The sequence below is a fragment of the Arachis ipaensis genome, chromosome B08, assembly GCF_000816755.2.
Source record: "Arachis ipaensis cultivar K30076 chromosome B08, Araip1.1, whole genome shotgun sequence".
Lineage (NCBI taxonomy): Eukaryota > Viridiplantae > Streptophyta > Magnoliopsida > Fabales > Fabaceae > Arachis > Arachis ipaensis.
Genome location: NC_029792.2, coordinates 23,808,149 through 23,820,785, shown reverse-complemented (window position 1 = coordinate 23,820,785; position 12,637 = coordinate 23,808,149). Strand labels below are relative to the sequence as shown.

At 32.7% G+C, this 12,637-nt stretch overlaps 1 pseudogene; it reads left to right on the top strand.

The window, feature by feature from the left end:
* Nucleotides 7,207–8,777, top strand: LOC107610769 (annotated as a pseudogene).

Sequence of the window (12,637 nt, the reverse complement as noted above, 5' to 3'; positions counted from 1 at the left end):
ATTTATCTTCCCAAAAAGAAACTAAATCTGATGATAAGTAAGATTCAGAAACTATCATTGTAATGCTATGTTTTGTTTTTTTCATTTAAATTTTATTTATTAACAGAATTTTTCGCATGTATTGTCATAAGTAAAGAAATGCAACAAATAACAAAAGCAAGAGTGAAGAAAATAAATTATAAGCCTGCACAAAAGTATGTGTTAATTTTTTGTATTTTTTATTGTATTTTTTGCATGATGATTGTTTGCTTTTTCAAGATGTAGGAAAACACTAGAGATATTCTAGAAAGTGGGCTCCACTCCACAGAAGCTCACTATGATTCTTCGCAAAAGTAAGATTCAATATCTAAATTTCTTTCTTTGTTAAAATTTTCTAAAACTTGATGTAATTACTCTAGTTTTACTAAATAATGTTTATTTTGTCCTTAGAAAGCCACACGTAAATTTGTCGAGTGAAAATGATCCTATGTTTCAAACACAAACACGCTATCAGAGCTCTGTAAATCAATCAAGTGATAACATGTAATTTTTGTTTCTCTTATCATTTCTTTATTTCTTGTGCTACCATAATCTGCTTCTGATTTCATATATTTTTTTAGAAGAAAAAACCCTTTAAGATTTTATTCAAGAAAAAAAGGCAAGAAAAAAATTGCAACTATATAAGTTCTTATACAACAGAAGTTATATTTTTATTAAATGCTTGGAGTGTAGTGGTGAGATGATTTCGGTGCATTACAGGTTTAAAGAACAAGATGAAACAGTGCATGAACCAAACCCTGTTTAGGAACCAATAATAGAAAAAGAAATCAAATTGAAGGAAAGGATCAGTAGCACAACTTTTGAAAATGATCCTAAAGAACAAATGATTGTTCTTCAAAAATAAACTCATTCTCAATCTGAACCACTAGATATGTGAGTTTTTCAATTCACTTTCAATATTCTAATCATTGAGTTAATCATTTTCACCTGAATGCTTACTGCATATTAACTTCTCCATTGTTTGTCTTCATTAAAGTTTTACTTCAAGTATTTGCTCCTTTTTCAGAAACGCCTATCTCAAGCCCTCCACAAACTCAACATCCTAGTGCAAAGTCTCCCACAGAGGAATATATGGAAGAAGAACCTATTAATGCGTAATTATTAATTAAATTCCTTTTCTAATAGTTTCGGTGTATTGTATGTGATTTGAGGTGCACTTAGTATTGTTGTCCTTTTTTATTGTAAGTAGGCAACAAAATGTTGTTGTAGTGATTCTGATATCATTTTGTGCATGTTTGATTCAGTTGCATATCTTCTTGAACTGACATTGTATGATGTAATCAAGAAATAATAGCGGTATATTTGGTTTGTCTTTCGGTGTATTTCATGTGAATTGAGGTGCACTTGGTATTGTTATATTAATTAAATTCTTTTTCTAATAGTTTTTCTGCATAATTTTTTTTGTGTAATCCTGCAGTCTTCCATAACCTCAACAACCTATTGCGAAGTCTCCCACAGAGGACGGAAGAACAACCTCAACAAGAAGCTCATGAGGAAGCTCTCCAAAAGCAAACTCAGCATGTAGCTCCTTCTAACGTGTAAGTTCTACTTAATTAAATTCTTTTTTAATATTTTCTGTCATTTTTAAACTATTTTATGTGTCATCATGCAACCATCTACCCGCTCAAGCCTTAATGATGGTTGCTAATGCTGCATTGAAGGATGACTTTGGTGCACCATCATTTAGTCTTGGGTTTAGTCAATCAAGCGATGAAGCTACAGTTACCCAAGAGAAGGAACCACCAGCTAATATGGAAAAATCTCAAGAGATCCCAACAGAGTTGGAACAGTTGATTGAGTGATGAATACTGGGATTGCAGCAACATTGAAATATGCTAAGGAGCAAAGTCTCTTACCAGAAAAGGTACAACCTACTCTGAGCTTCCTTGACAAGTTCAAAACTTCGGTGAAGCAAAAGAAAATACCACACGATCTTAAGGAGAAATGCTATCACTGGGTCACAAATATCAAGACTTATCAAGATGACAGCACTAATGAGTGAGAGACGATATTTAGGCTGAACCATGAATCTCAACTGGAGGCAACCAGAATGCACTTTGCATCTTTAAAAGATGAATCATATATTGAAAATTTAGTAATTATAGATTAACATTAGTGATCTTTTATGAGTTATTGTACCATATATCTAATAAGTTTGGGTTTTTTGTTTTCATAGGTGGTCTTCGCAGTTTGTCTCATTTTGAACAGGAAGAAAATTGAATTGAAAAACTCATATACTGTCTCCTCTGATATTGTGGTAAGCTCTAGTACCATTGAACTTTTTGTGTATTTGTAAAATATATGGTGTGCTAAAACTGTTTCTTTTAGTGTTATTCAAATTTTGCAGAATACAGTGTTGGCAAAAGATAAGGGCAACTTCCTTGATCCAAAAACTAACAAGCCCTTTCAGATTGAAGATTATGAGGACTATGAAAAAACTTGCATCCCATCCATTTGTAATTTTTTATTTCTAAAGCCTCTTAAATAATTATTTCATTAGTTTCTAATTAGACTAAAATATTTTTCTCTCTGGCCAAACTTTAGATATTTGTCCCAGTTTGCTATGCGGACCATTGGTGGCTATGGATTGCAGATGTTCAAAAAAAAATTTCATGTCCTTGACCTATATCACAAAACTTCTCCTTCAGATGGAAGAACAAAAATTAATAAATTTGTTGTAAGTTGTTTATGTGATACATATTTCTGTTTCCTGTATAAATTCTCTTGTTTCTATTTGTTGTTATCATTATATACATTCGGTACACTTCGGTTTGACATAAAGTGCACTGGTACTTGTTTGTGTGACATTATCATTTATTTATTTCGGTGTAATTAGGTGTTAAATATAGAGTTTCTTATATTTGTTTTTTTTGTTTTTAGGGGTTCATGATTTCACAAATGATGGTGTTTGCCGGAGGAAAACCTTCATGATTTCATCTGCTGCATTATTAAGTCCTTACTGTAAATTTACATCAGGAGATATTGATAGTAGATAGTTTGAATGCTATAAATTTTTAAGAATTTCTATACTCGTTGTCTACTGAATTGTCTGTGTAATGTATAGTTAAAATAAACACATAATTTATATCTTTGTAAATATTCAATCCAACCTTTTTGTAAATTTTTTTAGCAAAATTAGACTTCTATGAACCTGTATGTACTGTCTTGAAATCTTGTTAATCTGAATGAATCCAGGTTCACAAAAATGCAGAAAAAGAAGAATAATTTCTAAATATACAGAATTGCTACATCGAAAACTCTTCAAATAAACACTGAGAACGCTTACAATTTTTTTCGCAAATTTTTATCAGAAGATATAAATATTGTGTAGGTTGAATTTCTATACTGCTTAGCTATTGAATTGTTTGTGTACTATATATTTAAAACAAACAAATTTCTTGAAAAAATTGAAGAACCTAATCTCAAAACAAACAGTAACATGGTAAAATGGAACAAAACAAGAAAATATAAAAGTAAACCTCATTTTCATTAAAAAATATATTACATAAATTACACTGAAACTGTATCACAAAACACCAAAATTCCTTCAAACAAACACTGAGAAATCTATCTTATTCTCTTGAATCTCTAAAATGATAATTCATAATATGTTCATGTCTCATGATAATGGATCAAATTTGACTACACCATTGATTCACCATCTAAAAGGTTCAAATACAAAAAGTAAATCATATATTAGCACAACTAACATGCACAAACTCAAATTTTCCTTGGAAGAGGATTGAATTGTGTGATTGGATGGAATTAAGATGTGGTAATTTATGTAGTGTTGAATTTGATTTTGATTTGGTGATTGGTTATTATGAGTTATGAGAATGTGATATGAATTGGTGATTGAAATTATGAATTGATGAATTATTGAAATATTGAGTTGATTGAATTCGTGAATGTTGGGCCAGAGACCATGAATTTGGGCCGAAGACCGTGAAAGGTATATTTGGTAAGTTGGTAAATGTATTGAATGTTGATGCATGAGCTTGAGATGGTAATTATGTGATTGAGCGTGTGAAATTTGGTATTGAATTGTTAGAATAGAGGAATTGAAGATTGGAGATGTGAAAATGATTATTTACGGTTGTAATGTGTAAATTAAGTAGTCTTGAACTTTGGTTGAGGATAAATGAGTAAATTTGGATAGTTGGTAGGTGCTATATTGATGTCGAAATTGATTTTGGCTTGAGAACCTCTTAGAAAGTTCAAAATTCTGTTTTGGGTTAAAAACTAATTTTAAGCCAACTTCGGCGGGCATTAAAAACTATTTATTGATCTTTCCAACGGTTCAAGAATAGTTGAAAAATAATTTTTAACGAAAAAGTTATGCGCATTTAAGTTTTGGTAAAAAAAACTGCATTTCTGCAGCATATCAGCTTTTTCTGGATTCTTATATGCATGCATACGCGGAGGTGTAACGCGACGCGAGTATCTGGCTCTGCCCAGTATTCTTGTGTACATGGCATTGTCTCACATACGCGAACATGGCATTTTTAACGTCATGTGTATGCATCATTGGCATGCGTACGCAGAAACTTTTTATGTTAAACACTCTCACATATGCAGGAGGTGGTCCGCGTACGCAACTTTCCAAATTTTTAACATCATGTGTATACGAGAGGTGGCATGCATACGCATGACTACCCAGTTTTGCAGAAAATATATTTTTGTGTTTTTAACCATTCTTCGAGCCTTCTAACCCGCTATAAACCCCGTTATGAGCCTAGAGGCGGTGTAATGGAGGGTAGAGGAGTCAGAAATGATACATAATGAGTCGAGAAAGTGAACTGAAGAGAGATGGATCAAATGAAATGGGATGTGTGATGAAGATGAGTGTGATAATGAGGAATAATGATAGTTAGATTTAATTGAGAATGATGAGGTTGGCTATGAGAATGATGGATGATGAGGATTTATTTTAATTATGATTTTTAAATAAATTAAAACTATATTAAAAATGGATTTGAAAATAAAAATTAAATCTGATTGAGATATACCACCGAATAACATGCAGTGGCATTGTCCACTTGTTCCGGGTAAAGATCTGAGACACCGGATAAGATGCAGTGGCATTTTCCACTTGCTCTAGGTAAAGGTTCGAGACACCGGGTAAGATACAAGGGTTGAGTTTTATTACACTTGTTTCGAGTTGAGAATTGTAACACCACCTGGGTAAGAGGAAAGGGTTGAGGTTGTCCCCCTTGCTCTGAGTTTGGTCCCACTTGATGCATGTTGTGGTATTCCTGTCCAGGGTTCGCTACCAGACATATGTCCGGTATAACCAACAGATGATATCATCAGCCATAGAGCATGCATACATCATTTGCATTTGATTGAATTGTTTGGGCTTGTTATTTCTTGTCTTGGCTTGTTTAATTGTGCATAATTAAATATCTATGTGCTAAATGTCTTACTTGAATCTACTTGTGCATTATTTATTTGCTTTGCTTGTTTTTGCCTATCTGAGAGGTCTCTTATGCTGGTGTTGATTGATGCTAAGGGCTATTCTATTTGGAGTTTGGAGGATGATGGAAAACTTTGAGAGGAATGATTGTGAAAACTTTAGTAAAGGTGAATTAGACTAGCATTTCCTAGGAGAGTTGCCTGATTACAGATTAGTGAGAACCTAAGATGGAAATGTTAATGTATGAAGTTTCAGATTGCTTAGTGAGTTTCCTATTACCTTATATTGTATCTCTTTTGGCACTTTTACCGTACTGGAAATCCATGGGTTGGGAGTTTTCATTCCGTATATATCTTTTGTTTTTCAGATGCAGGTCTTAGTGCTTTTCAGTGAGTTGGAGTTTATTTGAAAGATGGAAAAGTTTATTTTAACTCTACTTTGTACTTTGTTTAGTATCTCTCCTCTTATTTTGGAAAATATTTAATGATGTATGTATATATTTCTTTTGAAACTTTGCCTATAGAGGCTTTGATGTATCTTTGGAAGAGTTAGGATTTGTTATCAACTATTTTCAATTCTGTAACCCTAACCGACCTAAACTTCGCAGATCGTGTCTAGTGGCTATATATATATACACGTTGTCATTACTCTATTCTGTCTTTAAGTTTTTAATTTTTAATTTTACTTTGTTTCACGAACGCGCTATATTCCCGATACGTATGTGTTTGCGCTCATGATTTCCTTTTACTCTTTTTAGGCTTCTAGTTTAATACTTTCTTCAAGTTATATGTATTACAACTCCACCTTGAGTCGTACCACCTTAGTATCATTGACTTATGACTCGAGCATAAGGATTTGAATGTTAGGGTGTTACAAAATATTGAGTTCAAAACCTATTTTACAACTTCATATATCGTAAAACATAGAGCGAAATGTGTTGATCTTGTGATCCAATTCACCTTTTCTCTAAATTATGCTTGAACTTCCTTGAACTTCTCGTGAGCACACACATGCTGAAATTGAGCTTCTATTGATGATTTTATTGCATACGGTATGATAGTATGAAAATCTGCAGCATCTAATCCTCTCTCTCTACTCTCTACTTCTTAGGCAATTATCATACTGTTTGACAAATTGTATAAGTGAGATGTTGTGCGTAATAAATTTATGGTTTAATTACTTTGCATGTCCCTATAGTTTCACCGAATTTTTTGTTAGGTCCCTATACTTTTTTCTTTTCAATTGGTCCCTAGGTGTTAATTTTTTTTCAATTTAGTCCCTGCCATGACAAAACCGTTTAAAATAACAGAATATTCTGTTAAAAATAGAATATTCTCATAATTAATTTAGAATAACTAATTAAACACCTCTCTATTTTTTTAAAATACCAAAACAGCCCTTGATCTCCAAAATGAGAGATCCCTTGCCAGCCCTAACTTTCTCTGTCTTTGTTGGAGTTGTGCACAAGGATGCTGTGAACCGCCGACATGTCCGCCACCACGATCGTTAACCTGTTACCCACCAAGCCAAATACGCACTTCATCTTCTTTCTTTCTTTGTTCTTCTTTTTTCCTTTTTCTTCCTCACTTCACGAATCTCTTTATCTTCTTTTCCCCTCTCACGGCAAAATAGGGAACAGTAAGTTCTTGGCGTTTCTCCTCCGTTCGTTGGGTTCATCATCCATCTGCATCATCGTTCGTGGTGGTGTGAGCGTACGTCGGTTGGTGGTCTTCCATCGCTTCTGATATGCTATGTACTGTTCGTCCGTCTGCTCTGCTCTGCTCTGCTCCACGTTGTTCGTCCGTGGGTTTCGTGGCGTTCCCTTGCCGGGCCGCACCTCGCTGCCTGAAGTCAATATGCCAAAACAGGTAACGAGTTAAATTTTTTGTTTGTTTTTCAAAGTTGATGAAACATATTTAAGCATATGATAATTTTTTTTTGAGATAATGGTTTTTGAGTTGGATTACAAAAAATATAGCAGTGGTTGAATACCTATTTTTTGAATTGATTTCTGAATTTTTTTTTATGTAATGGTTTAAGGTTTACAATATTATATATATTAGTGAGGAAGAGATTGAGCTGAGAAAACCCTATTTGGATTTGGTTGGTAATGCAAAAACGGTTGTAGAGACTCTGAATAAGGATATTAAGGATGATCTTTTTGTTTGACCAGGAACCACCCTTGAGAGAAGCTATATTGAAGAAGTCTAAGGATAATGCGCCAAAGATGGAGGCTCAGATTGCTAAGGATGTTGTGCCATTCAATTTCTTAACACCAATGAGGATCATAAGAGATGCAATTTTTGGAGTCGGAAGCCCGGCTCCGGTAGTGGTGTCCGAGGGTGCAAACACCATGGATGTAGGTAGGGCTGTGTTGGTTCAGACAGAGCACAGGACTAGGTTGGATGCAGGGACTTGGGAGACCATAGGGGTTGTCCTCGGTTATTGCATTGCTACTGCAGTGGCTTGTCCCGATTGACTTATTGTTACAGTTAAAGGAGATTTTGGATTCAGATTTAGTACCATTAAAGTTGAAGTTGAGGTATATACTGCTAAACCCATACTTATTGATGCCCTTATCTTTAGTTATATTTTCATTTGTCATATAGTGGAATGGTTCTTATTTTAGTCTCAACATTGTTAAGTAACAACCAGTATGAGAAAGTGTATGAAATTGAGAATATGATGATTGATTCTATTGATTCACGCATCTCAAATAAATGTTTATAGAAACAAATTAAGGTCTAACCACAAATCGTAAAATGCTAGCAGAAATTTTTACTGCAATTGTTTTGAACTAGGATCTTCCATGAACTCTTTTATGTTTCTATCCATAGCTAGTAGTTCTGTGATAGATAGGATTACATAAGCTGGTGTAATTACTATACGACAACCCAAAATTCCAAGTTCTAGGAAATTTTTTTTACTAGTTACTAGTGAGTACTGAGTACTGAATAGTGGTAAAGGTAAATTATGATTGTTTGCAAGAGTCTTTTTTTTTGGAAACTAAATTATAAGAGTCGGTGACTATTAATGCTGTTTGTAATGGTTTAATCCAGGGATGTGGAGTGAAAATTCTGGACTGTTGCCTTATATGTCTTATCTTTTTTCGATACTTGAGAAAATATGTATTGCCTTATATGTCTTATCTTCTTTTCAATCTAGATACCAGTTACCTATGGTAGTGATTGTTTTCAACCATGGAAGTGTATATGGTGGTGACCGGAGAACCCCTAAAGAGTTAAATAGACCTCACAAAGATGATCTTGCTCCGACTTTCTTTGTTTCAAAAGCAGGCTACAGGCTACCATGCTTTGATTGAAGTTTTTGGTGGACTATCTTGTTGGGACACTTGATAAACTCAAGTATGCTTTGATTGAAGCTTTTAGTGGACTCTCTTGTTGGGACACTTGATGAACTCAAGTCTACTCTTTATTTTTGATCCTATGTTGGTTTAGAGAGTGGGAGTGGGAGGCTGCAACACAAGAACTGATTTATAGATTACCTGTATTACACTGAAATTATGTTTTCTATGGTTTTTATTTTTAGATTTTAAATTTCAATAACACAAATTATATAACCTTGTGGTTTTTTATGGTGTACCATGATATGATAAAGACACAAATTATATTTTATGAATCCACACAAATATAAAATATTATATGATCATAATAAATACTTGAATAATGGAAATTGAATTTTATATATACTTATTACTACTATTTCTGTTTCATTTTATCCATTCTTTTTTTTTTCTTTATGTTCTTTAAAAATAAGGTATTTTGAAAGTAAAAAAATAAAAAAGAAAAACTATTTTTGGTACAATTTGTATATAAATAAGCAAAAGAATGATAGTGACAAAATAAAAAGGATTATAGGAATATCTTTCATTGAATATTTATAGTTTCATCGAATTTTCAATTAGGTCTCTATACTTTTTTTTCTTTTCAATTGGGTCCCTAAGGGTATATAAGTAATTTCACAATTCACTAACATTTTTTTACGTTTAACGTTAACAGGGACTAAATTGAAAAAAAAATAATGTACAGGGACCCAATTGAAAAGAAAAAAAAAGTATTAGGACCTAATTGAAAATTCGGTGAAACTATAAGGGCCTGCAGAGTAATTAAACCGAATTAAAAAAAGCATGCGTGCTCTTGCTCCTTTGTGTACTTCTCATCTAGGCCCAAAAGTGATGATCGAGATAAATTGGGATCCATAAATGACGATCTTTGAAAAGATCTAAAAAATGAGAAAATACCTAAATCACAACCAAATTCACCAAAATTTATACAGGTTGACACCTTTACTACACAAGCAAAACACATAAATATCTAGACACTAAAAGTAACAACACCAGTTAATCCTAATAAAGACACAATTACCTAAAAACTACTTACTGTCACCAACACCATACTTCATCAGAAAAACATTTCAATTCCTATCAAATGCTTTCTTTGTAAAAGAGTTCTAAACAACATGACTTATCTCGTGTTCGATTTCTTCGTGTCGCTTGTAACCATTTAATTTTTGTAGAATCTTCTTCATGATATGCTAAATACACCATCTATGAACTGTTGTGGGTATACAAGCCTCAATAGCTTTTTGCATCAATGCACATTGATTGGTAAACATGCCTTTTGGAGTATTTTTTTCCATACAACGTAGTCAACATTTAAATAACTATTTGAATGATTGAATATCCTCGTTTTTCATCAAATCATATCCTAGAAGCGTTGAATGACCGTAGTGATTCACACCAACAAAAAAATCGAAAACCAAATTATACCTGATGGCAACAACACAGAAACAAATCATGAAAAAGATATCATATACAGTGAAAGTAGTTTCAAAAAGCACATAAACCAGAACAATACTTGTTAGTATTGTAAGTGGTATCGAATAAAATAACATCTCCAAAATACTCACAAGCAGCCCTGCTTCTTGCATCCGCCCAAAAAGCCATCTTAATTAACTGATCAACCTCAAGTTCAAGCTCCAAAAAAAATTCTAATTCTTATCTTTCATTCTTAATAAGTATTTTTTAAATTCTTTTACATCCTCTAGTTTCGAAACATTACACACTTCTCTCGTAATGTAATTTCTCACATCATTTTTAATAAAACTTAATTCACGATAACTCCCTGCTGCTACGACAAATGATTGATATATTTTCCATGGTCTGATTCCAATTTCATCATTATTCTAAATTGTACGGCGTACAGACATGCTTAATTCCCTGTGTTGTTTAAGCATCTTTGCTTGATTTGGAGAACACAAATGTGAACCTTCGAAATGATCCAAACACCAACGTCCTTCAATATATGTATATAAATTTTTGCAGGACAATTTAATCCAGCTGAGGGATTTGTCTTCTAAATTGGAGATATGTTCGATTTTCATTTCCCCTCTCTGCTTCATGTAATTAATTGGTTCTTAATTTTATTTTTCCTCTTATTTGTGTTCTGAATTTTCGTAGAAAAACCTGCAAGTTTAGAATAATTTTTGTAGAATTTTTTAACTTCTTCAAGCATGTTAAAAGTCATCCCTACCTTTGGCACGAGCTGCTCATCAACATCACATAGAAATTGAAAATACACCGAAAGCATTTCCAAAATAAAACAATTTATAACTCCAAATACATCGAAATTGACAACGAAACAGATTCATCAAAGTAATAATTTAGATTCAGAACTCCTACATTACATTCAAATTCAAACCATCAACCATGAAGAACAATTTTCACATACAAAAACAAAATTATTCAATTACGGAATCATAATACTAACAAACTACATTAACTAGATTCAAACCACACCTCAACCACTTGATTCGATTCAAAATAAAAATACAATTCGTCCTGGTTCAATTGACAGTCTAAACTTAAAAATACACCGAAAGCATTTTCAAAATAAACCAATATATATCTCCAAATACACAGAAACTAGGAACGAAACAGATTCATCAAAATAATAATTCAGATTTAGAACTCCTACATTACATTCAAATTCAAACCATCAATCGTAAACAACGATTTTCACAAATAAAAACAAAATTATTCAACTACAGAATTATAAACTACTAACAAACTACATTAACTAGATTCGAACTACATCTCAGCCACTTGATTTGATTAAAAATAATAATCTAATTTGCTCTAGTTCAATTGACAGTATGAACTTGAATCATTCATTATTTTCAAAAAAACACCTGTTTAAAGCTGATTTCACTGCTTGATTTCAAAAATTTGATCTATATTTTCAAATAAAATAAAAAAACATTGATCTTGAACGAAGAGAACAAAGAAAACATAGAGAAAAAAGAGAATGCAGAGAATGCAGAGATGGAAGAGAACGCAGAAAACGCACAAAAAATTTGAAAATGAAAACAAAATCCGCATGAAAAACGCAATTATATATTCGTGCGTTAAGTCAAAAATTTGTTAGTGGTAATGACGCGTGGAGGTGAAGGTTAAAGCTACTTAATTAGTTAAATGACTTGGATCTAGAGATTAATTATTACTAAAAATGCCAGAGATTGAGACGATAGACAATAAATTTTCGAATCTAAAATGTGATGCTCATGAAATAAAATTAAGGAACCATCTTGCTTGAATAATGATAAGGTTTTTGAAGTTAATAGCAGGCATTCTTTGTGCTTTATACTATAGTGGTCTTAGCAATTTGGTACTTTTTCAAACCACCTAACTTAGTTGCTATCTTTGTCAACAAAAATAGTGGTTTCAGATACGATGTTTGAAATTTGCATAAAAACTGGGAGGATTTTATTTTATTAAAGGAGGAAAAAAGAAAATGTTGGCGGTTTTATTGTTCAATGCACCAGCAATTAGGTCCAAGCTAGATGCACCTAAATGACAAAACAAAGTCTAAAAAGGAGAGTAAAAGAGATTAAGAGTGGTCTTCACATTTTCTATGCTTTTATTACTCTCACTCACATATGCCTTACTTTCTCTTAGCATGATCATATTCTAACAAAAGTTCTACTTTCACTATCTTATCTCCTCTCTTTGTCATTTTGTCAACCCTTCAATGCTTTCCCCTAAGTACCTCTTACTATCCATCATATTTTAAATCAAACAAGGTTGTATCTTGAGACTTGCGAGAAAAAAAAGAAAAAGACGATTTTAGAGTGGGAGAATCAAAATCAAAAAAAAAAATCTCG